At 40.7% G+C, this 23,238-nt stretch overlaps 1 protein-coding gene across 3 annotated transcripts in view; it reads right to left on the reverse strand.

The window, feature by feature from the left end:
- The window catches only part of LOC138840027 (uncharacterized), a 60,020-nt gene that overhangs the window by 16,307 nt on the left and 20,475 nt on the right, over positions 1–23,238 (reverse strand). The window lies entirely within an intron of this gene.

Raw genomic sequence — 23,238 nt, forward strand, 5'->3', positions numbered from 1 at the left:
GAGTCTCATGGAATTTCCTATCTGAGCTGGTTTCAAACAATAATTCTCAGATCTCAGCCTCCTGATTAGCCAGGCATGAGCCATCAATGCTTGGCATCCTTTTATTTCTTTTATCCTGTATCTACATCATTGTGGCTCTCTCCACTTGTTCAGAGGTTCATATGTAAGTCTTCGATCCCTACTTCTATGCTCTGGGCAAGAATACATTTTCTTTCCCCCAACAACAAATCTTCAAAGAAACAACTGCCCAATAAATAAGTGGGCTAAAGACTTAAAGAGAAACTTCTCTGAAGAGGAAAGAAGGATGGCAAATAGACACATGAAGAAATGCTCAACCTCCCTAGCCATAAAAGAAATGCAAATCAAAACAACATTGACATACCACCTCACCCCAGTTAGAATGGCTAAAATCAAGAACTCTAATAACAACAGATGCTGGAGGGGATGTGGTCAGAAGGGAACCTTATTGCATTGTTGGTGGGAATGTAAACTTGTTCAACCACTTTGGAAAGCAGTATGGAGGTTCCTCAAAAGACTTCACATAGAACTCCCCTATGACCCAGCAATCCCACTTTGGGGCATTTACCCAAATGTTTACAAACAAGACCATACTAAAGCTACTAGCACAACTATGTTTATTGCAGCATTATTTACCATAGCTAAGATATGGAACCAACCCTGATGCCCCTCAGTAGATGAATGGATCAAGAAAATGTGGTATATATACACAATGGAATTCTATGCCTCCATCAGAAAGAATGACATTGCCCCAATTTGTTAGGAAATGGAAGGTTTGGAAAAAATTATATTAAGTGAAGTAAGCCAGGCCCAAAGAAACATAGGTCCCATTGCTTCCCTTACTTGCAATATCTAGTATATGTCTGAGTCAAGCAGAAAAGGTCAGATAAGTTGATGTTAGGGAAATGAACCCTAAGATATGTATTCAAATGTTTTTTTTCTTTCATGCGATTGTTTTTAACACATTTATAAGATGATTTCTTTGTTGCTTTGTATGTCCCTCCCCCCATGGTATAACCCCTGCTTTCACTGTATTTGATGTCAGTATAATTTGTGGACGGGAAGGGAAAAAACAAATTGCTTAAATAGGGATACAGGTGGACCCATTGCAACAATGAGATGTACAAGTCATTATGTTGAAAACGAACTTTACAACTTTGGTGCGTGGGGGGGGGGAGATGGGGGCGGGGGGAGGATGGGAAGGGATAGGAAGGGGAAACAAAGGAGGAGGCTACAATGCTTGATAAGAAATGTACTCATTATCTTGCCCATGTAATTGTAACCCCTCTGTACAGTATTTTCACAATTAAAAAAATAAATAAATAAAATTCCATTGTATATAAAAAATAAAAAAAGAAAAAAGAATACATTTTCCTTTGCTGCTCAGTTGGCCTTCACTCTCTTCTATTGGTTCCTGAACTCCAAAAGAGAACACTCCCGTTTGAGTCAAAATATTGGTAACATTTCTAGTTTGTCATCTGTAAATTTGTTCGTATATTTGTTTTTGCTGTAGGTTCTGGGGCTTGAATTCAGGAACTAGGCACTGTCCTTGAGCTGTTTTGGGGTGAAGGCTAGTACTCTACTACACTTGAGCCAGAGCTCCACTTCCAGCTTTACTGAGAGGCTGGTTTACTGAAGAGAAGAGTCACACAGACTTTCATGCCCCAGCAGGTTTTGAACCATAATCCTCCAATCTAAGCCCCATGAGTAGCCAGGATTACAAGCGTGAGCAAGTAGCACCTGGCTTCATATCCCTTTTCCACTCTAATTTTTCTACTTAAAAAAAGAGAATTATAAAAACATCAGAAATAACAACAAGAAAGATAAAACCTCTTGTGCCCCTATCTTGGGGTTCCTTTCACTTAGCATCATCTTATATGGTCATATGTATGTAGCTTTTGACCTTTTCTTCTTGTCCTAGACATATACTAGTTATTGCTGATAAGGGAAACCATGGGACCTATGTGGATTATAGAATTATCACTTACAAACAGAAGGCACTAAATCAGAGACGAAAACAGAGGTTGTGTGAGAAGCATCGGATGTTGTTTATAATATATTTTCCTGCGTTAGGAAGCAATGTTGATAAAGGAGAGACGGGACAACAAAGCCCATGGTTTACTGGCCCTGCCTGACTCTCTAAACCCACCACATATTCCCACACTATGTGTTCCTGCTGCCCTGTTGATGAGGAAAGCGATGGTCCCAAGGTGAAATGGTACTGGCCACGCCTACCTCAGCCTCAGCAGGACCACAACACTTGCTGTGCACAGAACCTGGAAGAATTTCTCTGCTATCACCATCCACGATGCCTTCGCTAAATGTCACCTCCTCCAGAAAGTCCTCCCTCACTACTGTGAATGTGGTTTATCTTGGAACGGTTATGAATACAATGTAGACTCTTTCTTGACTTTCCTCACCTTTCTTCTACCCCCTTACCTAAAAGAGAACCAGGAACGTGGCAGGCAGGAACAATGGTGAGCACCTGATAAATACTAGGTATGGAAAGGAACAACTACACCCAAGCAGCACTTCCCATCATCACAGTGAACTGCTCCCCCTACCGACCAATCCCCATGCTAACAGAATCAAACACAATCCCTGGCAACTTTTTCTGTTCCCTGGGGGGGGGGGGGAGGGGGGTGCGGGGGAGGGGGAAGGAGCGGCTGTTCTCTCTCTGCTTTAGAGATCTCAACTTCCACAGCTGGAGCCATCTGTTCTCTTGAGGCCCCTGGCCCGGTGTCATATGGCTTAGCACCCAATCAACACCCACCTCAGTGCTACAGATAACAACACCCGCTCTCCCTCAGTCACTGAGCACCCAATGAGGGCTTGGCTTCTCAGGAAGAAAGGGCCTGGTAAAGGTATGTTCACAGTTTCTTCTAAAGGTACATCTCCTTTGCCAGTCAGACCAACACCCCCCCCCCTGCCCCGCCCTGCCATGACCAAGGGTAAAACCCACTCCTATCAGGAAGACTTGTTTAAATGAGGAATCACTACACAAAATGGACCCAGGTGATCTATGACATGCTGAAGTCAGGGACCTGGTGAAGAAGGCTCCCTTCATGCTTGAGAGGGAAATACATCCCCTGGGGAGCAGACTGATTGTGAGTTCTAGTCTCCCTCCCTGAGCCTTTCTGCAACAGCTGTCTAGCATTCCTTTGGCACACATCTCCCCCCCTCCCACAACTGCTCCAGTTCTGCAGCTCCAAGTAAAGGTCTTATCTCAACCTAAAACCATTATAATTGTCTCCCAATGGATTTTGCTATTTCCAAGGCCACCCACTTGTTTCTCTGCTTGTTCCCCTAGCTGAAATGCCTTCAGCGGATTCTAAGTAACCCTGCAGTGAATTCTTAACTCTTTCGTGCTCAGTCCTTATTCTCACTTCCAGCATTCATTAGGACTAGCATTACTTTACTCTGGAGCATTTGCACCTTAGTTCAATTTCCTTAGGCTGGAGTTGAACATTTCGAAACCCTAGATTACTGCAGAAAGTATGAAGACTACTGCCTGTATTTCATAGATGAAAAAAAACTGAGATTCATAGAAGTTAAGTAATGGTCTCTATATCACAAAACCAAATGTTTATTGATTCATCTTTCTTTTAGTGCTAGGAATAGAAACCGGAGCCAACTACATCCTAGTACACACTCTGATACTTAGCTACACTCTCAACCCTAAAACCCAAACTTGAAACCTATTCAATCCTTCTGCACACCCCACACTTACCCATTACCATACACCTGAGACTAATGACCCTCATATTCTTTTTTTGCAGTGCTTGGGTTTGAATCCAAGGCCTTAAACTTGGTAGATAGGTGCTCTTGCTTCTTGCCTAGGCCAAACTAGATCACAATTATATTCATGTATCCTATATAACAAAGATAGTCACACTATAGCCAGATTGTGTGTATGGTGTCCCGGTCCTGGGCATGAACTCAAGGACTGGGTGCTGTCTCTGAGCTTTTGTGCTCTACCAATTGAGCCACAGCTCAAGTCTCACAAACTTTCCTGCCAAGGCTAGCCTCAAACTGCAATCCTCATATCCTAGTGTCCTGATTAGTTAAGATTACAGGCGTGAGCTACTGGAATCCTGCTAATGCTGTTTGTTGGGTTTTTCTTATTGCTTGATATAGGGTTTTATGGACTTTTTTCTGGGGTGGCTTCCAACTGTGATACTCCTCCTAAATCTTTGCCTATTGAGTCATAATTCACCTCATCCAACTTTCTTTCGTACAGTTCTTAACTGCTCCAAAATCATCCTAACAAAAAAAAATCTCTCACTAAATGAGAAAGGAGGCACCCAAAATTAGAAAATTTTTACAGTAAATGATTTGTAAAATGTCAGTGTGCAAAACCATCAAAATAGAACACCCAGAATAACTTATACATTCCAAAATAATGTGTGAGTTTAAGTCTATCCAATATGAATTTTCCTTTCATTTCATACATCTATCTCAAAATTGTACCACATACATTACAAACCATATACTGTTTTAGCAAATTTTCATAAATATTAGCTAAACATAGTAAATAGATTTCAATCTAATCCTGCTCAGAATCACACATATTGGTATTTAATTTTATGATAAACCTTTTACATTTTTACTTCACAACTATCCAGTGTCAGACCATATTTTGCCACAGATGTCTACATAAAAAGTAAAATCATAAACTCACAAGTTTTTATTATTTTAAGGGAATAATAGAAATCCACATATCAACTATCTTTATTTGAATGTTAATATTGTCCCTATGAGCAAAAGTTCCATGTCCAAAACAATTTAGAAGTACAATGATGATATTTACTACTATATTATTTGTCCTTGGTATTCTAATCTCTGACTGAAAAAAAAAAAAGGGAAAGGAGACATTTTCTTCCATTAACCAAATATTCAGTCATAAATTCTTAGTGATAATCTGTGTATACATTAAAGTTTCTTCTTCTTTCTTTTTTTTGCCAGTCATGGGGCTTGAACTCAGGGCCTGGGCACTGTCTCTGAGTTTCTTTAGCTCAAGGCTAGTCCTCTACCCCCTGAGTTGGCACCACTTCAGGCTTTTTTCTGTTTATATGGTACTGAGGAATTGAACCCATGCTAGGCAAGCACTCTACCCCTTGTGCCACATTCCCAGCCCTAAATGTTCATGGAAAATCATTCATCCATCTTACTGGATCTTAGTAAAGAAATTAGCCAAAAATTCTCCACTAAAACAAAAACAAAACAAAACAAAAAGTTGTATGTAACAACTCTGCTCTCTGCTGGTCGAACTATGGAACAACAAAACTTGGTCTGAAAAGTGGAAGAATTAAACTAGTGAGATTTTGAGCACTAAGAAAGACTACAATGATTCCTTGGAGATTACTTCCTCTTTTATTTAGGATGTGGATTTAACAGCCCTTCAAAGGGCACAAACTCTTTTTTGCAAGTCAAGGAACGTGCAGGTATTCCACCAAATTCTTTTTTCTTCTTTTAAAGGATCAGCCAGTTTCCAAAGATTTTTCTTTTTAAAAAAATACATCTACATATTACTTCCTAATCTCTACCTCAATTCCCCATTCCTTATATTACATATATTACAATTCATCAGCTACAAAAGATGAAAGGAAGGAACTAGTAAGCAGTACTCCTGGGATACTTCTCACCGCCATTAATTTAAAAAGCATGAAACATCACAACACTTGTACAAAATGGCTCCAATCAATAAGTATTGACAGACATCCCAGACCCCTCCATCCCGTTTTTGTCCCTCTGTACCTACCACAGATTGTGCCTGCCTGTTGAGAAAGTTAAATAAGTTATGGAGGGGGGGTGCAAATATGGTAAATTGGTGAGTATGAACGTTATGACCGTTGTTTAATTCATTGCAAATTCGGACTGAATGAGAGCAGGCCACTTACAAAGAAATACCCTCCTATCCCCAAACACAGCATTGTGAGGCGCCCTTTTACACAATGATTTCTAAAGTCATCCTCTGCTTCTTGGGGCTCTTTGAGAAAATGTATATTGCATGTGAGTACAGAATTCTTTCTTAATCATTCCTTATTACGGGAATGCAACGCTATCCCCTCCCCCTCCCCAGCCCACTGCAGGGTGCATTTGGAAGGTGAGCCACATCGATTTCGGGGTACTGCATAAACTCTCCCCTTCGGCCTTCTCCAATTGCATATGGTCCCTACCTGGCATTGGAAAGACAGCAAAAGCAGCCCCTTGAGGCACCAGGTGAGAAAGCTTCAGTCCCCACCAATCACCACACGGTGGGGAAAGCAAATGCACAACAAAAACAACCCAACTCCTTCTGTTCTACAGTGGTACACACGGGCGGGTGGGGGGGGAGGTCACTTCAGAGTTGTTTCACTTAGCCTGCAATTAGGGTGTGGCCCGAGGGACTGAGCTGTTCAAAGGCAGGGTCAGATCCCCGCCTTCGATCAGTTTACATTTTTGTTCCTTAGGAAATGTGGGGCCTAACCCTGGAATTTTCAAAGGAATGCATTTAAAAACAAATCTGCATCTCACCTACTGAAGGTCTTGCTGTCACTTCAGATGCTGTGCCAGAGGCCAGGGCCTCTCTGCACTGGATCTAGTTAAGATCCAGGTGGTTTGAAGTTGGCCAAAAAGGTGGGGCGTGGTTTCGTTAGGAGAAGAAGTAGAACTTCCACGCCTGCTGGGAAAGGAGGCCCGGCCTGGGGCACAGACAGGCGAGGAGGCAGGCTTGGAAAGCCAAAATGCTCAGTCCTCATCCTCTGTGGCACCCCAAGAGAAACCACCCTGGCTTAACAGCCGAATACCTGAATGTTGTCCGCTTCCCAATTGTGCCAGCTCCGGTGTCAGCCGCTACACACAGCACGGTGGGTCTCATTTTTTGTCACGCCCTTCAGTGCTGCCTGGGAAAAGAGCTGTCCCAGAGGCGGGCTACGCCAGCCCGCCACAGCCTCCCCCCCCCCCCACCCTTCCCCCCACAGCTCCCCCCACCGCCCCTCCCGCTGCATGCAGGGCGGACTCTTCCCCAGCTTGGGTGGCAGGACTCAGTGCGGTCACTTCCGACCTCAGCCCGGGGGGCCGATCATTTCTACAGACACTCCACCAGCGCCCCGCTCCCTTCCTCCCTGAAAGAGGCCCCCGGGAGGCGGATTTAACTATCTCACAACCAGAGATGGGATTGTTTTTCAGTAGTGGCAGCGATCGCTGACGGGATTCACAACCCAGCACACCACACTCCAACGCTAAAGCTGGAAGAGGAATCAGATGCAGGCGGGATTCATATTCAATGTCTTTCCTGAACTCACCAAAGGAATTAAATATGGGTTACCATTCCATGCCAGGAGGGAATGACAAGACATACCTAATAACCCCAATTAAAGCAGACCAGACGGGACTAATCACTGCCTGTGCCCACTTAGAACAAGAGGGCTGAAAAGGTTTGAAAGACGGACAGGGTTTCTGCTGGGAAATGCACTACTTCATCATGCCAGCCGCATAGAAGGGGTGGTACGGGGTTTGTTCTTCCTGCCCAATCTCTATAGGACCTCTCACTCTACATTTCTTTGCAACGCCATCAAAAGAAAAATGTAAATGTCTATCCACAGGCAGCTTGGAGTCTCTTACAAAACATTTAATAAGACCTAGCCAAGCGAAACTGGCAGCCCAGACACTGGGAGTGAAACACTGATTTCTTATTACAGGCAAGGGCACGGAAAGCACTAGAATACAGCTCTGTGGAGGCAGAGCTGTTGCCTAGCTTTCCACCCCCAGCACTGAAAATAATCAGTTTACTGAAAACAAGGGCAGCGAATATGTATTGATGGCACTAGGATCCTAAAGATCTATTTTGCTTCAGGACTCCTGTCTCCAGACATTTCACTATTTTCACACCTTTAATAAATGAGGATTGGGCAAAGCCTATACACACAAGAACAAAGTTCAGATTTCGCATCTGGAAATTCAGCTCATTCAACTAAAATTGGATCTCAGCTAAACAGCAAATACTTTGTCTTTAATACAGTAGTTCTCCCTTATCTGAAGTTTTGTTTTCCACATTTCATTTAGGCACAATCAACCATCTACCAAAATACTGTGTGGAAATTTCCACATAGCAAACATAAACTGTAACTATTACACAATTAGGTATTATATTATGATAAAATTTGCCCCTTCCTGCTTTACCTCACCCAAAACACAGAAATCATCCTTGTGTCAAGTCACTGAATAGCTATCTCAATCACCAAAATGACTGTCCCAGAATCACTGTGCTGTGTTCAAGAAACCATTTATTTAATGATGGTCCCAAAATATATTTTTAAAAAGCCAAAAAAAATCCTTCCTTCAAGTGAAAAGATCAAAGCTATAAACTTAACAAGCAAAGAAAAAAAAGGATGTGCTAAGGTAGTAATATCTAACATATAAGCAAATCTATACACAGAGATTGTAAAGAATGCAAAAAAAAATCATGCTAAATTTGTAGAAAATGGATGGAACCAAAGAACATCATGTGAAGTGAAATGAGCCAGTTTGGAAAAGACAAGCATCATGTGTTCTTTCAGAAGTGGAATGTGGTGGCAGGCAGGACATGAAAGTAAACGGGAGAAAAAGGAGAAGAGGGAAGAGAAACAAGGGAAGAGAAACGGAAGCTTTGCATGTGATTAAGGAACAACATATGCATGGGTGGGAATATCAAAATGAAGCTGTCTGCTTTCTACAATTTTAAAAAAATTAATGGGATAGTGGTGTAACTCCACTGTTAGAACAGCTGCCTGGTGAGTAGAAGGCCAAGTTCAAACCCCAGTTTTGACTTTTGACTTACAAAAGTTATAGCCTTCGTGCATACGTGCTTAGTGAATGATGGGAAAAAATCATTAAAATTGACATGTACGTATACTGTAGTTTCTATAGGATTCACTGACATAGCTAGATTCTTCAGTACTATTCATACTTTCAGGCATTCAGTTGACGGTTTCAGAATGTATCTCTTGGGAATAAAGAGGGCATATTTTTTATTTATATCCTATCCAACATTTGGTATACAAATTTGGTATCCAAAATTGTCCTTAACAGAAATTCAAATTAAAGTGGGAGTATTTTCTTCTGACAACTCCATGAACAAATGCAAAGCTTATTTGAAAAACTTGTCTCCAGTCTTAAAAGGAGATAGGCAAAAAAAAATACCGCCTGCATTTTTAGTAATTTATGTATCTGCAATAGAAACCTACTGACATGTATTATGACACTTACATACACAGGCTTTGAGGAGGCTGCCAATCTGATAGAAGACTCTGGCGTCTAAACATTAAACAAGGCTTTTGGGAAATATTGCCTACTACCTAAGTCAAGAATATTTTTTACATTTTAAATGATCAAAAATTCAAAAAGAATAATCATATTTTGTGACTAGTGAAAGTGAAGTTTTTGTTACCTTAGCCATGCCCAATCATTTCTGTATCATTCCACACTGTTTTGGGTCAAGTTAAGTAATTTCAACAGAGAGACCATGTAGCCATCAAAACTGGAAATAATTGCTATACAGCTCTTGACAAAGGAAGTTTGTCAACCTCGACACTGATGAAGCCATTACCTGCCAAGTGGTGCTACAAATGATCATTAAGTCTCTTAGCTGTAAGTTTAAGTGGGCTAAATACTGCCCTTATTTGAAAAAGTATTTGCTTAGCTGTTCTTTAGTCATGGTCAAATGAAAAAGACGTGCTTTCAATAGATAGCAAATTTTGGTAAATTGCAAACCAATAGTGTTCGACTGAGACTTTAAAAAAATATTACAAGCTGTCTCTGTTTTTCATGACTTCGAATTTGTCCTTTGTCTCACAAAGCAGAATATCACTATGGTTTTTAGATCCCTAACCCAGTCAGTGTTGTGGGAAGTGGCCTGCCTGCCATCTAGTGGGGAAAGAGGAGTTATTTATTCTGTAAACCTGACTGGCCAGCTATAACTGTCAGACTTGACCAGTGATGATAAACATAGCCATTACTAACCATTGGAACGCGCATGTAATTTATATAGTGTTTCCCAAAGTCAGGTCCCGCAACACAATGCTTTAATGTAAACCACTTGGTGGGGGGACGGGTACTGAGGTTTGAATTCAACACCACAAACAGCTAGGCTGATGCTCTACCACTGGGGTCACACTTCCACCTTTGATTTGTTTTGCTGTTTTGCAAATGGAGTCTAGCAAACCTTTCTGCTTGGGATGGTCTTGAACCACACTACTCCAGACCTCCACCTCGTGAGTAACTAGGCTTACAGGCAGTATTTGACTATAAGATCTGTCCCAAAGTTTGTTTTTGTTTTTTTTTCAAATAAGGAGAGTAAGTTGGAATGATGAACTGATCAAGGTCATAAAGTTGGGCTCTAAACCACTGCTGTGATCCGTTCACTGAGCCTAACTCCGATGAGCTCATATTCTCTCATTTCTTCATTTCGAATTCTATTCTATGAGTGAATTTTTAAGTCTCTACTTCTACAAGTACATTTAGTATTATGGGATACTTCTGTGGATAGCCTCTTTAGACAAGAGTGGTACCACTTGAGCTAGCTTGCAGCTCTGACAGTCTTTTGAAAATAAACACGAGCATCCTCTCAAGAAAACAAAAAGGAAAACTCCTCTCAAGATTAAAAAAATCTGAAGTGCCAAACACATTTTTAAACTGATGTTTACCAAAGGAATGTTAACTTATATCTATTTTCTGATGGAAGGTGCAGAAATTGGGCAGAAGATACTCAAGGCTTAAACCTGGAAGAGCTGTGTGACTGCAGTCACAGTACCAGCTATCAGTTACCTTTAAAAGCTTTATTTTTTTTTCATTAAGACACATAGCAATTTACAAGCACAATCTCATTTCCTGGTTTTAGGTCTACAAAAAGTGCTTGCAAAGAGCTTTGAGAGAGTAAGCTACAGGTCTCACAATGTGATCACAAAGACCCTCTTAGGGGCTTGCTATCCATTTTCAAAGGAAACTTTGAACATATTATGCTAAAGTTCATTTGAGAAGAGCAACGTGTGTGTGTGTGTGTGTGTGTGTGTGTGTGTGTGTGTGTGTGTGTGTGTGTGTGTGTACTTCTAGCACTTTCTGAGGTCTGCATCTTGGAATCGCAGTTTATGTGTTTGCTGATGACCAAGAGCCAGACTAAATAAACCAAAGGGTAGCACAACTCACTGGAAGAGTCATGTGTGGGATGACATCTACGTGCTTGCTTTGCCCTTCGGCACACAGTCAGAAGGTGTCGAGAAGTGTACTCATCACCTTACTCATGTAACCGCCACCCCTCTGTACAGCATCTTTACAAAAAAATAAAATTTACAGAAAAAGAACGTGTCACCTGCTTAGTGTAGTTGTACTTGAGTGTGTCCAAAATTGTCCCGCAGTTTTCAGAGCTTTGTTCCCAGGCTGCTCCTGTTTATGGGTTCGAAAATGAAGGGTTCTAGGAAAAGGGATTGAAATATTCACACTGCTGGAATTTATGTCTAGTTTCCAGTTTAAGAATCAGGGAATAAGACTGTTTACAAACTCTACTAACCATGCAGGGAGGATATGTGCTTTGGCCGCCAACCCTTTTGTGAAGTCTTTCCTAGTTGCGGACGCTTATCTCTTCATGTAGCTATCGTGTGGCTCAAGTCAATTGTACAAAGAGAGTAGTACAAATTCTTTTCACAGCCTCTAAAGTTCACTCCTGGTTTCCTCAGGCATCTGAGGTCATCTCCAGTATGTCCCATACAGTCATAGCAGCAGAACGCTTTAAGGTAGCCACCATTTATATTGAGCCAATTGGTGCTAGTACAACCCAGTTAACAGCAACACTTACAGACTATGTCCTTCGGTTAGCAAATCTATGTGTTTCATGTATGTGAATTAAGCTAACTGGTCCTGATGACAACTGTGAGGGTGTGGTATTATTGCCATCCCCCCCTTTTTTGTGGAAGCTGAGGTTGACAGTGTGAACTTCGTGTGGAAGGCAATGAGGCCAGGCTGTCTGGCTCCAGGGCCCTTGCTTTTCATTTCCATTGGCTCAATCCCAGACAGAAGCAAAGATACACCACTCTCCACTGTCTACTCAAAGTCCAATGACCCACCCTGACATGTGGTGCCTGCTGTGGTTTAGTTGAATATTACTATTTTCTTAGCTTATGACGCTGTTGGTCCTCCAGAATTATGCAAAAAGAACAGTCTTGATTATGACCACGGAACAGCAGTTATCAATATAAACCATGCCTCTATTTATGTTTATCCTTTCGTTTGATCTCTCCCTTCCCCCCCCCCCCGCCCGCCGCGCATGATTTCACTCAATTTCCTGTTGAATTTGACCTCTAGTAAATCCTTACCCAAGACTCCAGCTAGAAATAAGCACACAAACCTGAACTCTCCCTCAGAACACTCTGTGTGACTTTCTGTTCTCACACTTCATACTCTCAACTAGTTGAAATGAGGAATTAGTTGACTGGGAGTCACAGGCACTAGACTATACCCTCCCACTGAGAAAATTCCTGCTTGCCCAGCACTCTTTCTTGGCTTCCTGCAAACACAGTGATCCCTAGGTCTCATCACATTGCTCTTACCACAGTTAATCTTATCCCAGGGTAAAAGCAGTAGTCCGGAAATAAGCCAGGTTAGTAGAGTAGAAGGTGGACTCCGTGAGGGCTGATGCTGTTCTATTTGATGTTGTCTCTTGCTTGTGGAATGTGGAATAACGGAATACATGAGTGAAGTCTTTCCCGAATGCTCATAATTAGAAGTAATATCTACCTTCTCTGAACTCCAACAACAACACTTTCACCATTTTGGTATTTAAAAACAATCATACCTTAAAGGTATTTTTAGAGTGGTATACCTGTAGACAGGTGTAACTCTAAGATATCTCTACCTTCCTTGGGGGATGATTAAGTTCCTTAAGAAGGTTTGAAACTGGAGGGATAAAACATGAACAAATGAAGCAGTGCTACTCAGTAGATTCTATGTTGAAAATGAGCAATACAATCTGTGGATAGGGATGGGAGGGAAAGAAAGGTACTCTTTAGCTGATTTATATAAATGTAACCCTTCTGCACAGCACCTCTATAATCATAATCAAAGCTGTTTTGAAGAAGGAGGAGGAGGAGGAGGAGGAGGAGGAGGAGGAGGAGGAGGAGGAAGAGGAGGAGGAGGAGGAGGAGGAGGAGGAGGAGGAGGAGGAGGAGGAGGAGGAGGAGGAGGAGGAGGAGGAGGAGGAGGAAGTGATATTGAAGCTATGCCTTAAACAGATCCATTGTGCTCTCTCACCTGCCAGGATCCCTGGTCCAGTAGTGAATGGGCTCACTAATTCTTTGCTGAATGAGAGAGTCATCATAATGAATGCAGCCCCTTAGCAATGAGGTCTGTGTGTTGCCAAAAAGAATAAAATAAATGGAAGAATGCTGAACTGGGTATGAGCTGGCTATCCAGTCTGAGGGGAGTGGTATATTATAGAAGGGTTATGCGCTACAGGACCAGTGACTCACAGCTACCATACAAAAGACCCGTCACTTACCCCTATTGCTAGTGACATTAGAGGCGGTTCAATATTCTTTGCTTTGCCACTGTATAAATTAGAACAAACTTCAACATCTCCCAGAGAAGAGGCCAGTGATTAAGAGAAACTATCAAGAAAAGATTTTCATACAATACATTAGCTTCATTCAGTAGCTGCATCTGTTCTACAAAATAATCCATTTTGTTCATTTGCCGGTACAACTGCTTTCCAATTCTGAATTCCATTTCATACTATTTTAATCACTAAATATAATTATAACTACCTTAGTACCCAGTGAAATATGAAAAACAATAAATTAAAATGTATTATGACAACTAGTAGGCTTTAAAGATCATGAAATTATATGGGTTATGCTTTCTGTCATCAAATGATAAATAAAATATCTTGGAAAGAAGTGATTGTCAAAACTAAATTCTTTACACAATAATAGAAATGTAAGATTTGTGGAAAAAAAGAAAATGGCATTTCTATCTAGTATGTGTCAAATATTACCTATTATGGAGAGGTTACTCACCTAATGAGCATCTAAAGTGGAAGTTTCATACCTTGTCCATATCATTTTCTTTTTCTTGTCTGTTTTGTGAAAAATTCATTGCTATCATCACTAGTTGGAATTCCTGTTCAGTAAAACTCAACTTGATCCTTCCTTATCCCAAACATGGCTTCAGATGCTGTCTAGACCAATTCATTGAATTTCACAAATTGATTTAACACATCTACATCCAAGTGGTCAACATTTCTACCATTCAACTCCCTGATACATGATATCTATCATATATTTACTTTTATAATTTAAGCCTATTAACTTACACAGATTACGTTTTTTTAAAAAAAAATTGTCCCCACCCAAATACACAGTTTAAATAGCCTCAAGACAGAATAACAGTCATGACCATCTAAATGGACACGTGTCCAATAGATCGATTACTCACTTGGTGGCCTGCTGATAAGCAGCCAAATGCCATCAGAAAATATGGAGTCCGGTTCTTGTTCTCAGTGATTAATTGGCCCTGTTATTACATTATGAGAAACAGTTTTCCTTACCAGCGGTGACAGTTTGATCTAAGCAATCATAGACATGATAGAGAGCGTGCAAACAGCATGTAGACAGGGGCTCTTTGCAAACATTTATACACATTGTCAGGCTGGGGAAAGCTTGGGAAAGTGTATGAGATTGTTAAGGAATCAAAAATTCACTATCAGTTTCTAAAACGCTAAGCACTTGTCAAAATGGCACCGTTAAATTCTTTTAGATTAAATGAAAATGAAGGAACAATAATTGGGCATGCAATTATCCATAAAAATGTTTTTAAGGTTTGTAATTAGAGTTAATTGCTATAAAATACCATGTTGATTTGAAAAGCTGTTAACGAAATTGAAAGTAAAGCAATGACATTGGGAATGCATATTGCCTTATGCTAGCCAGGCATGTGGGCAAGGGAAAAAGCCTTCTCTGCTGACTTAGTGGCCCAGCGCCCATAACACCTGCTGGGCCAGCTGTACAGCCTCCCTTACTCTTGCTGCAGCCTGTTTTTCTCTTTCATATGGTCCATGCACACGTGAAGAGTCCTATTATTCGTGAAGAGTCCTATTATTCTCTGCCCCCTGCCTCCATTTCATACCTCTCTTATGATGGTGATGCTAAAACAAAATGACTCATGGGATTCAAATAAAACAATAAGATGAAGCCATTTAGGTGATCTAGCATTCTAATAGGAATGCTACTGAGTCATGCCAGGGTTAAATCACTCTACACTTGACCTGCCTTCAAAGTATGTCATTCCTATTCACCATAGACACACTTCCTCCAAACACGGGAGTGTTCTCGTTTCATTCTGCCCAAAGTTTCATCTAAACCCCTCAAAAAGGGAGGAGGTAACACTGCTCAAATAGACATGTACTCATTACCTTACTTTATGTAGCTGTAACCCTCTATACATCACCTTCACAAGTAAAAAAAACTCAAAAAGTCTAAAGTTTCATTTAAATGTAGTGGTAGTTATGACTATAGTATGACAATGGAGTTTCAGAAAACTTGTCCTGGGCAAAAGTGGATGCTATTATTATTTTAAAACTCTAAGGGCAAAAATGATGTATATAATGTCTCTTGGTTGACTTAATGTCACAATTCTCTTAGAGCTGCCCTTAAAAAGAAAAATTAAGAGCCAGCTGGTGGTAGCTCCCACCTACAATCCTAGCTGCTTCTCAGGAGGCTGAGATCTGAGGATTGTGGCCCAAAGCCAGTTCGGGCAGGAAAGTCTATGATACTCTTATCACCAATTAAACACTAAACAGCCAAAAATGAAGCTGTAGTACAAGTGGTAGATCACTAACCTTGAGGGGAAAAAAGTTCAGGAACAGTGCCCAGGCCTTAAATTCAAACCCTAGGACTAGAACCAAAAGTAAGTTAATTCTCCATTTTCCCTATGTGGCTGGGAACGATTATATAAAGTGTTCAGAGAATTGTACTTTAATGACATCCTAGCATATGCCCATCCATTTTAATGCTCCCTTAGTTAGCATAATTTATTCATACTGAACAATAAAAGTCCTCACATTTATCACTAATCTTATCCTCTAAATTATTTCTGCCATAAAAATTATGTCCTGTGATGAATGTTAGACATAAAAGCAATTGGAAGATGAGGCCTTCTCTAGCTTTCCATCAACATCTAGCATATATTTGGGGAAATTCCAGAGAAGTATAGATATGTGGCACCTAAATATTTTATAAAGAGGTTAATTAGGCTCTGCTGTTAGCTATTAAACTACACTTGAATGCAGGGTTTTGGGACAGATCTGGAAATAGACACTTCTGTTGGTGTGTACTTTTCACAGCAACATTAGGGAATTCCTTCATCTATTCATTCAACACACTTTTACTCAACTGCTCTACCAGGCATATCGCTGCAAAATGTGTTAAATATGTAGAGAAATTTATGAACTCGTCACAAGAATATGACGCTGGTCTATTATGGCTCGATTTTACAAATATTGCCTACAGAAATTATTTCTCTAAGGCCATAGATGGAGTAACTCAGACAACATAGGCAAAGCGAATATAATATTTAACTCAGGGAAGTGGTACCTGATCAAAAATTTTAAGTTAATTTGAAACATCTTGGGTAGAAGATAAACTTACAAATGTCTGTTGCAATTACAATATAAGTAGCACAAGTAATTGAGAACTCTTCTTCCATATTTGATGCGATGGTGATGTTCCCCACTTTCATGTATTGATGAGGTTCTGACATACATATTTATTATATCATTTCACTTTGGTTTGATTCATTAATGTAAATAAAGGTATAAACCTAAAAATCATGTTAGGTAGAAAATAAGTCCCGGTGCACTGTGGACACACAGGATTATCTTCTGAAACTTTTCCTAACTTTCCACTATCTTGACAAGATATTACCACCATTGTAGGTGACACTAAATTTAATGACTCATGAACACAGTAATTCAGTATCTCTTTCTAGGATCGCCAGAGTCCAGAAGTTCTATGACTTACTGGAATCCCAAGATACAATTCAGTAGCGTCTGATTGAAAGCCTAAAGTTTTTAGTTATTTTCAAATCTGTTCCAAATTCATTACCAGGACTCCAATCTCACTCCTTTCTAGAGGTCTTCCAGGTATCTACAGCTCAGAACACCATGAGAACTGTCAGGAGAGAAGAGAAGCAATATCCTTCCCTGCCGAAAGCCTATGCTAAAACCCAGCTTCGAGTAACTAAGAGTGAATGAACACACGGGCACAGGAAAACACAAAGAAGGTAGGCTCCAAAAATTAAAGGTGAGGTTAGAAAACAGTGTCTGTATGTAGAAAGAATACATGAAATCAATGGCTGCTTGCTCCATTCCAGAGGTCATTGGCATTTCAACCAAAGTGTACTTACTATGTTCACTTAGTTCACTTAGAGGTCCAAAAATAATCTCTCAAATACCTAAGGCAATGATTTAATTAAGGATGTAGTCACACTCCTTCAAAATATACCAGATAAGGGCTGGGAAGGTGGCTCAGTGGTAGAGCACTTGCCTTGCATGCCTGAGGCCCTGGGTTCCATTCCTCAGCACCACATAAGCAAAAAGAAAAAAGCCGGAAGTGGTGCTGTGGCTCAAGTGGTAGAGCGCTAGCCTTGAGCTGAAGAGCTGAGGGACAGCACCCAGGCCCAGAGTTCAGGCCCCACGACTGGACCACCCCCCCAAAAAAAAACACCAGATAATACCAAGGACCTTCCAGGGAAGCCAAAGGGAATGAAGTAAGCTCATCTTGAAACACTGAAACAACCAGCAGCAAGGAAGATAGAATTGTTACCAGTAACGGTCTCCTATTGGCTTGATTCTAAGGACTATAGAGCTAAGGAAAAATGTTGATGTGTTCTTCAGGACTAAGTAAGAGTCAGGATTACTTTAGTGTTGAAAAGAGAGAGCTTAACAGAAATGTCATTATGAAGGTCAGAAAACAGGTCCCAATATATAATTTAGATAAGAGAACTGCCTCAAATATTATATAGCACAGTGAGATGACTATAGTTTCCAACAATTACATTTTATAAATAACTAGAAGAGCCAGGAGCCAGTGGCTCTCGCCTATAATCCTAGCTACTCAGGAGGCTGAGGTCTGAGGATCGTAGTTGGAAGCCAGCCCAGGCAGAAAAGTAATTCCCAATGAGACTCTTATCTCCAATTAACCTCTCAAAAACTGTAAGTGTGGGGCTGTGGTTCAAGCGGTAGAGCTCTAGCCTTGAGTGCAAAGAACTTAGGGACAGCACCCAGGCCCTGAGTTCAAGCCCCACAATTGATGGGGGGAAAAAAAAAAAACCTAGAAGCGTTTGAAGGTTTCCAATACAAAGAAAGGGTAAGTATTTAAGAAGATGAAAATGGGGCCGGTCATGGGTGGCTCACGCCTGTAATCCTAACTACTCGGGAGGCTGAGATCTGAGAATCATGGTTCAAAGCCAGCCCGAGAAGGAAAGTCCATGAGACTCTTTTTTTATTCTGCTTGTCTCAGACATATACTAGTTATTGGAAATAAGGGAGACCATAGGACCTATGTTTCTTTGGCTTACTTCACTTAATATCTTTTTTCCAAGTCTTTCTTTTTCCGTGAGACTCTTATCTCCAATAAACCACTAGAAAACCGGAAGTGGCGCTGTGGCTCAAGCAGTAGAGTGCTCGCTTTGAGGTGAAGAGCTGAGGGATAGCACTCCACCCCAGAGTTCAAGCCCCACTACCAACAACAACAAAAGAAAATGGGTATAATCATGATTTGATCATTCACTTGAATATGTGTCTAATTACCACATTGTACTCCACAGTTATGTAAATCTAAAAAGATCACTGTGAGTTGTATCAAAATCATTATATTTTTGAAAGATGCTACCATGATTGTATTGTGCTTCAAAGGCTAATTATTACTAGTTTGGATTCTTTCAACTTTGGGAAGCTTCTGACCAATGCAACTCAGTTCATATGCAGCAGGAATGATTATGCAATAGAAATATCCTTTAAGCCATTGAAATGATTTTAACTTGTCTAGCGAGTAAATAGAAAAACAAAAAAGAAGCAAGTAAATCAATTTAATAACGAATCTTATTTACCAAACATATATCTCAAAGATGTTTCAATATGTAATCAATGGAAAGCAGTGGCATGGTGTTTAAGTATGTTATATATTAGAATGCTGGTGCACATTCCACATGCTCAACCATCCTCTGCTGGAGAGAGCACCATTTCACGAAGCTAAGTTACTCTTCCACTCTGGCAATATGCTTTAAGGACTACACCCCCAATGAATATCGTTTTAATGATATACCTATTGACTTTTACTCTGAAATGAGAGTAAAAGTGACAAAGACAAAGATGCTTCACAGAGTTACAGACACACAGATGTTGAAGGGACCATAGATATTTAGGCCAACTCTTTTTATCTCCTAACAAGGTGCCTGAGGGCCAAGGGTGGACGGCTTGTCCCACACTATACTGGTAATTAGTGCCAGCACAAAGAATGCAATCTTAAGCTGCTCTTGCTATCCTGATAGTTGAAAAGGTGGCATCTGTCCTAATTTTCCCTTTCTTAAATAACAAAGACTTATTTTCTCTAATGGTGAAAAAAGCAAAAAAAAAAGTGATCTTCTAATGCTGTATATAACAAAGAAAATCATGTCACCAGCGATTCAAGTGTATGACATTTAGTCAAATTTATCAGAATCTTTTGATGTATGTTCAAATCGTTTTATTGCTATTTTATTTTTACTATAGTAAAACACCATCAATTTCAGCACACAAAGAATGAGGTAGTTAAAGGACCAAATTAACTCAAGAGGTTCCGACTTGAATGAAATGATTGATTTCTAGAACGGTCCCCACATGTGGTAGGAACAATCAGATGCTTCATTGTATTAAACAAAAGAGTATCTGGGAAGTAACAGGCCCTGATTGGTAACACAACCTCTTTAGTCTATCATCTTGGGTTGCTTTTTTTTTTTGAGGAGGGGGAGGGAAAAAGTTAGGAAAGGTCACTTTCATACAGATAGCCACCTGCCTGATACTTAGAAATATGTGGTTAGTAAGAAGACTTATTTTAAAAAGATGCTTAATAACAACAAAGCCAACATGTGCTTCCCTCACTGTGGGTTTGTGAATGTGAGTCTTCTGTTTCCTCAGTTATTTTCCTCAGTGGTTTGGTGGTATTGACGTGGAAGCAGCTTGTCTACTGCTTGAAATTGTTACACCACACAACTGTGCCAACAGCAACCATATTGACAACTACAAGTGCATACAAGCTGATTCTTTCCTTCATGCATCCAATCATTGACCAGGTACCCCAGGCAAGTGCCTCTGGCCTCTCAAGGAAGCTATAATAAAGAAATGGCAACCTGTCCCGTCCAAAGGCCTTACATACCTACAAAAGTGGAATATACAAATGACAAAAAATTAACATTTAAAGACACACATTATACACTATTATAGGAGACACATTACATAATTTTGGGATGCATATCTGCCTAAATTCATAATTAGAGCACAGTGACTACATGTATGTGAGGAGTGGACATGCAGGTTACAAGAGATCAAACAGTTCTGATGAATTCCAGTATTTTGAATAAGGGCTTGAGGAAGAAAGCTGCAATCTTATGAACTTCCACAAAAGGAAGGTGTTTTTTCTTTATTCCACTTTAATTTCACAAGGATAAGAAAATCTCCATTTAGCTGGGCACCAGTGGATCACGCCTGTAATCCTAGCTACTCAGGAAACTGAGATCTGAGGATTGTGATTCAAAGCCAGCCCAGGCAGGAAAGACCGAGAGACTCTTATCTCCAATAAACCACCAGAAAACCGGAAGTGGCGCTGTAGTTCAGGTGGTAGAGTGCTGATTGCCTTGAGCTGAAGAGCTGAGGGCCCAGAGTTCAAGCCCCATGACCAACAAAAAAAAAAAAAAAAGAAAGAAAGAAAGAAAGAAAAAGAAAATCTCCATTTACACAGAACATCAACACATTCTACTTGTCTAACTTGATATTATGGGTTGGGTATGAATTTCTTCAAACCTATGACTTCCTTCAAACCTATGCGATAATTACAAAACACTTAAGTACGTACACAAAGAAAGCCAGAGGAACTTCATCATGAGGCGGGAACTGAATGCAATGTTCACACATCATACTGTGATGATCAGCAGATGCCACTGACTCACACCTGGCTGAGACCTCTAAGATTATGGTTCAAGACTAGCCCTGGAAGAAAACCTCACCATATTCCACCTCCAAAATAACCCACAAAAAGCAGAGCTGTAGACATAGCTTAAGTGGTAGAGTGCCAGCTTCGCAAATGCAAGGCCCTGAGTTCAAACCCCAGTAATGCCAAATTAATAATAATACTAAAAGGAAAAAGGGCTAATGGTGTGGCTTGAGTGATTAGCAATGACTACCAAGCTCAAACCTCAGTATGGTGAGAAAAAATACTGCATCAAACAGCCCTTAAGGATTCTTTGCAAATCACAATATATACATGGTTGAACATTCCCTACTCTAAAATCGGAAATATTTAACTTTGAGAATTAGAGCTGCTCACCAGCAATGTGTACACAAGTATTCCAAAATTCAAAAATTAAATCTCCACAATCTGAAACATTTTGAACAAGTAGTACTCAACCAGCACTACCATGTTTCTTTCTCTCATCAGCAGTCTCACATAATGTCCTGAAGAAAGTTCTGGAAGCCTTGCAACACCCTCAGGGAAGTCACTGTTGACTTGTAGCCATCCTTCACTTGCAACTTTGACAACTGTTGTGGGAACACACAGGCATTTTCCATTTTGCTGTGACCAACTCAATAAATTTCTGGCCTAGCCTCTGGCTCCTGTCTGTAATCCTAGCTACTCAGGAGGCTGAGATCTGAGGATCAAGGTTCAAAGCCAGCCCAGTCAGGAAAGTCTGTGAAACTCTTATGTTCAATTAACCTCCAGAAAAACCAGAAGTAGCTCTATGGCTCAAATGATAGAGTACTTGCCTTGAGCTGAAGAGCTCAATCAAGGACAGCACCCAGGCCTAGAGTTCAAGCCCCATGACCGACAAAAATAAACAATTTAATTAATTAATTAATTAATTAACCAGAAATTAATTAATTTAAGATGTCTGATGAGCTACACTTGTACCTCTAGGCACTTGTACAAGTAGCCCTCATCTAATTAATTCAAGAAGCCCCTCGCTGTGCTGCTCCTACACCTCAGCCTGTCACACCCAAGACTCTGTGCTTGAACACAGATTCCTGTGAGCACCTGACATCCTCCTCTGTCTTCAGGCTGCCTGGTGAGGAGAATCTCACAAGACACACAAGTTCAGGGTTGATACTCAAGCTCTGTTCAGCCCCCATACGGTTGCTCAATCACCATGTTTCCCCCTCTCTCTCCAGTTGTGCTGGAAGTTCTCACATATCTTCCCAAAGCCAAGTTGCTAGGCAGCTGGAAGTACTTGATTTGAACCAATCAGAAACTAGATCTTGGCTGGTTCCTAAGTTTACCAGGTCTGCAGCCTTTGCTGCAGCTTAAACCCAGTGCACAAAGCCATGTGCAAAACAATTACAGTGATACAAACACCCCACAACTACCTCTCCTCCTGCATTCTGAACACAACGGTGGAGCCCCTTTTGCAATAGAAATACACAGTCAAAGGCACTGTGTCATGTCAGTCAGGGAGAGCCTGATTGTGCATGCTGACTGGGAAAACAGCACTTCCCTGTCCTTTCTGCCACCCATCAGAAACAAAGACTTCAGTAATACTCAGGACTTCCATCTCTGTAGTCAGTAGCAACATTTTGACATCCTATCAATTCCAAGGTCAAGAGGAGGAGGGAGAGACAGAGGCAGCTCTTAGACCATCTGGCAGAAAACAGGCTCTTTGTCCCTAAATATATAATTGATGGTTTTTCAAAATATTCATCACAGACTCTTTTAGGGCAATTTGTTAAATAATTTAAATCATAACACAGGATCGACAAACATTTTCCAGGTCTGGTGGCTCACATTTGTTATTCTCGCTAAGGCTGAGATTAGCTCAAGGTCACCTCAGGCAAAGAGCTAGGAAAATCCCCTAAGATCAGTTAAAAGAAAAAGAAAAAAAAAAGATGAGCACAGTGATATACACCTGACATCCCAGCTATACAAAGCATAAATAGGAAGATGGAGGTTCACAGCAGCCCAATTTGGAAAA

Source organism: Dipodomys merriami, unplaced genomic scaffold (genome assembly GCF_024711535.1).
Source record: "Dipodomys merriami isolate MVZ:Mamm:240054 unplaced genomic scaffold, mDipMer1.0.p SCAF_3, whole genome shotgun sequence".
Classification (NCBI taxonomy): Eukaryota; Metazoa; Chordata; class Mammalia; order Rodentia; family Heteromyidae; genus Dipodomys; species Dipodomys merriami.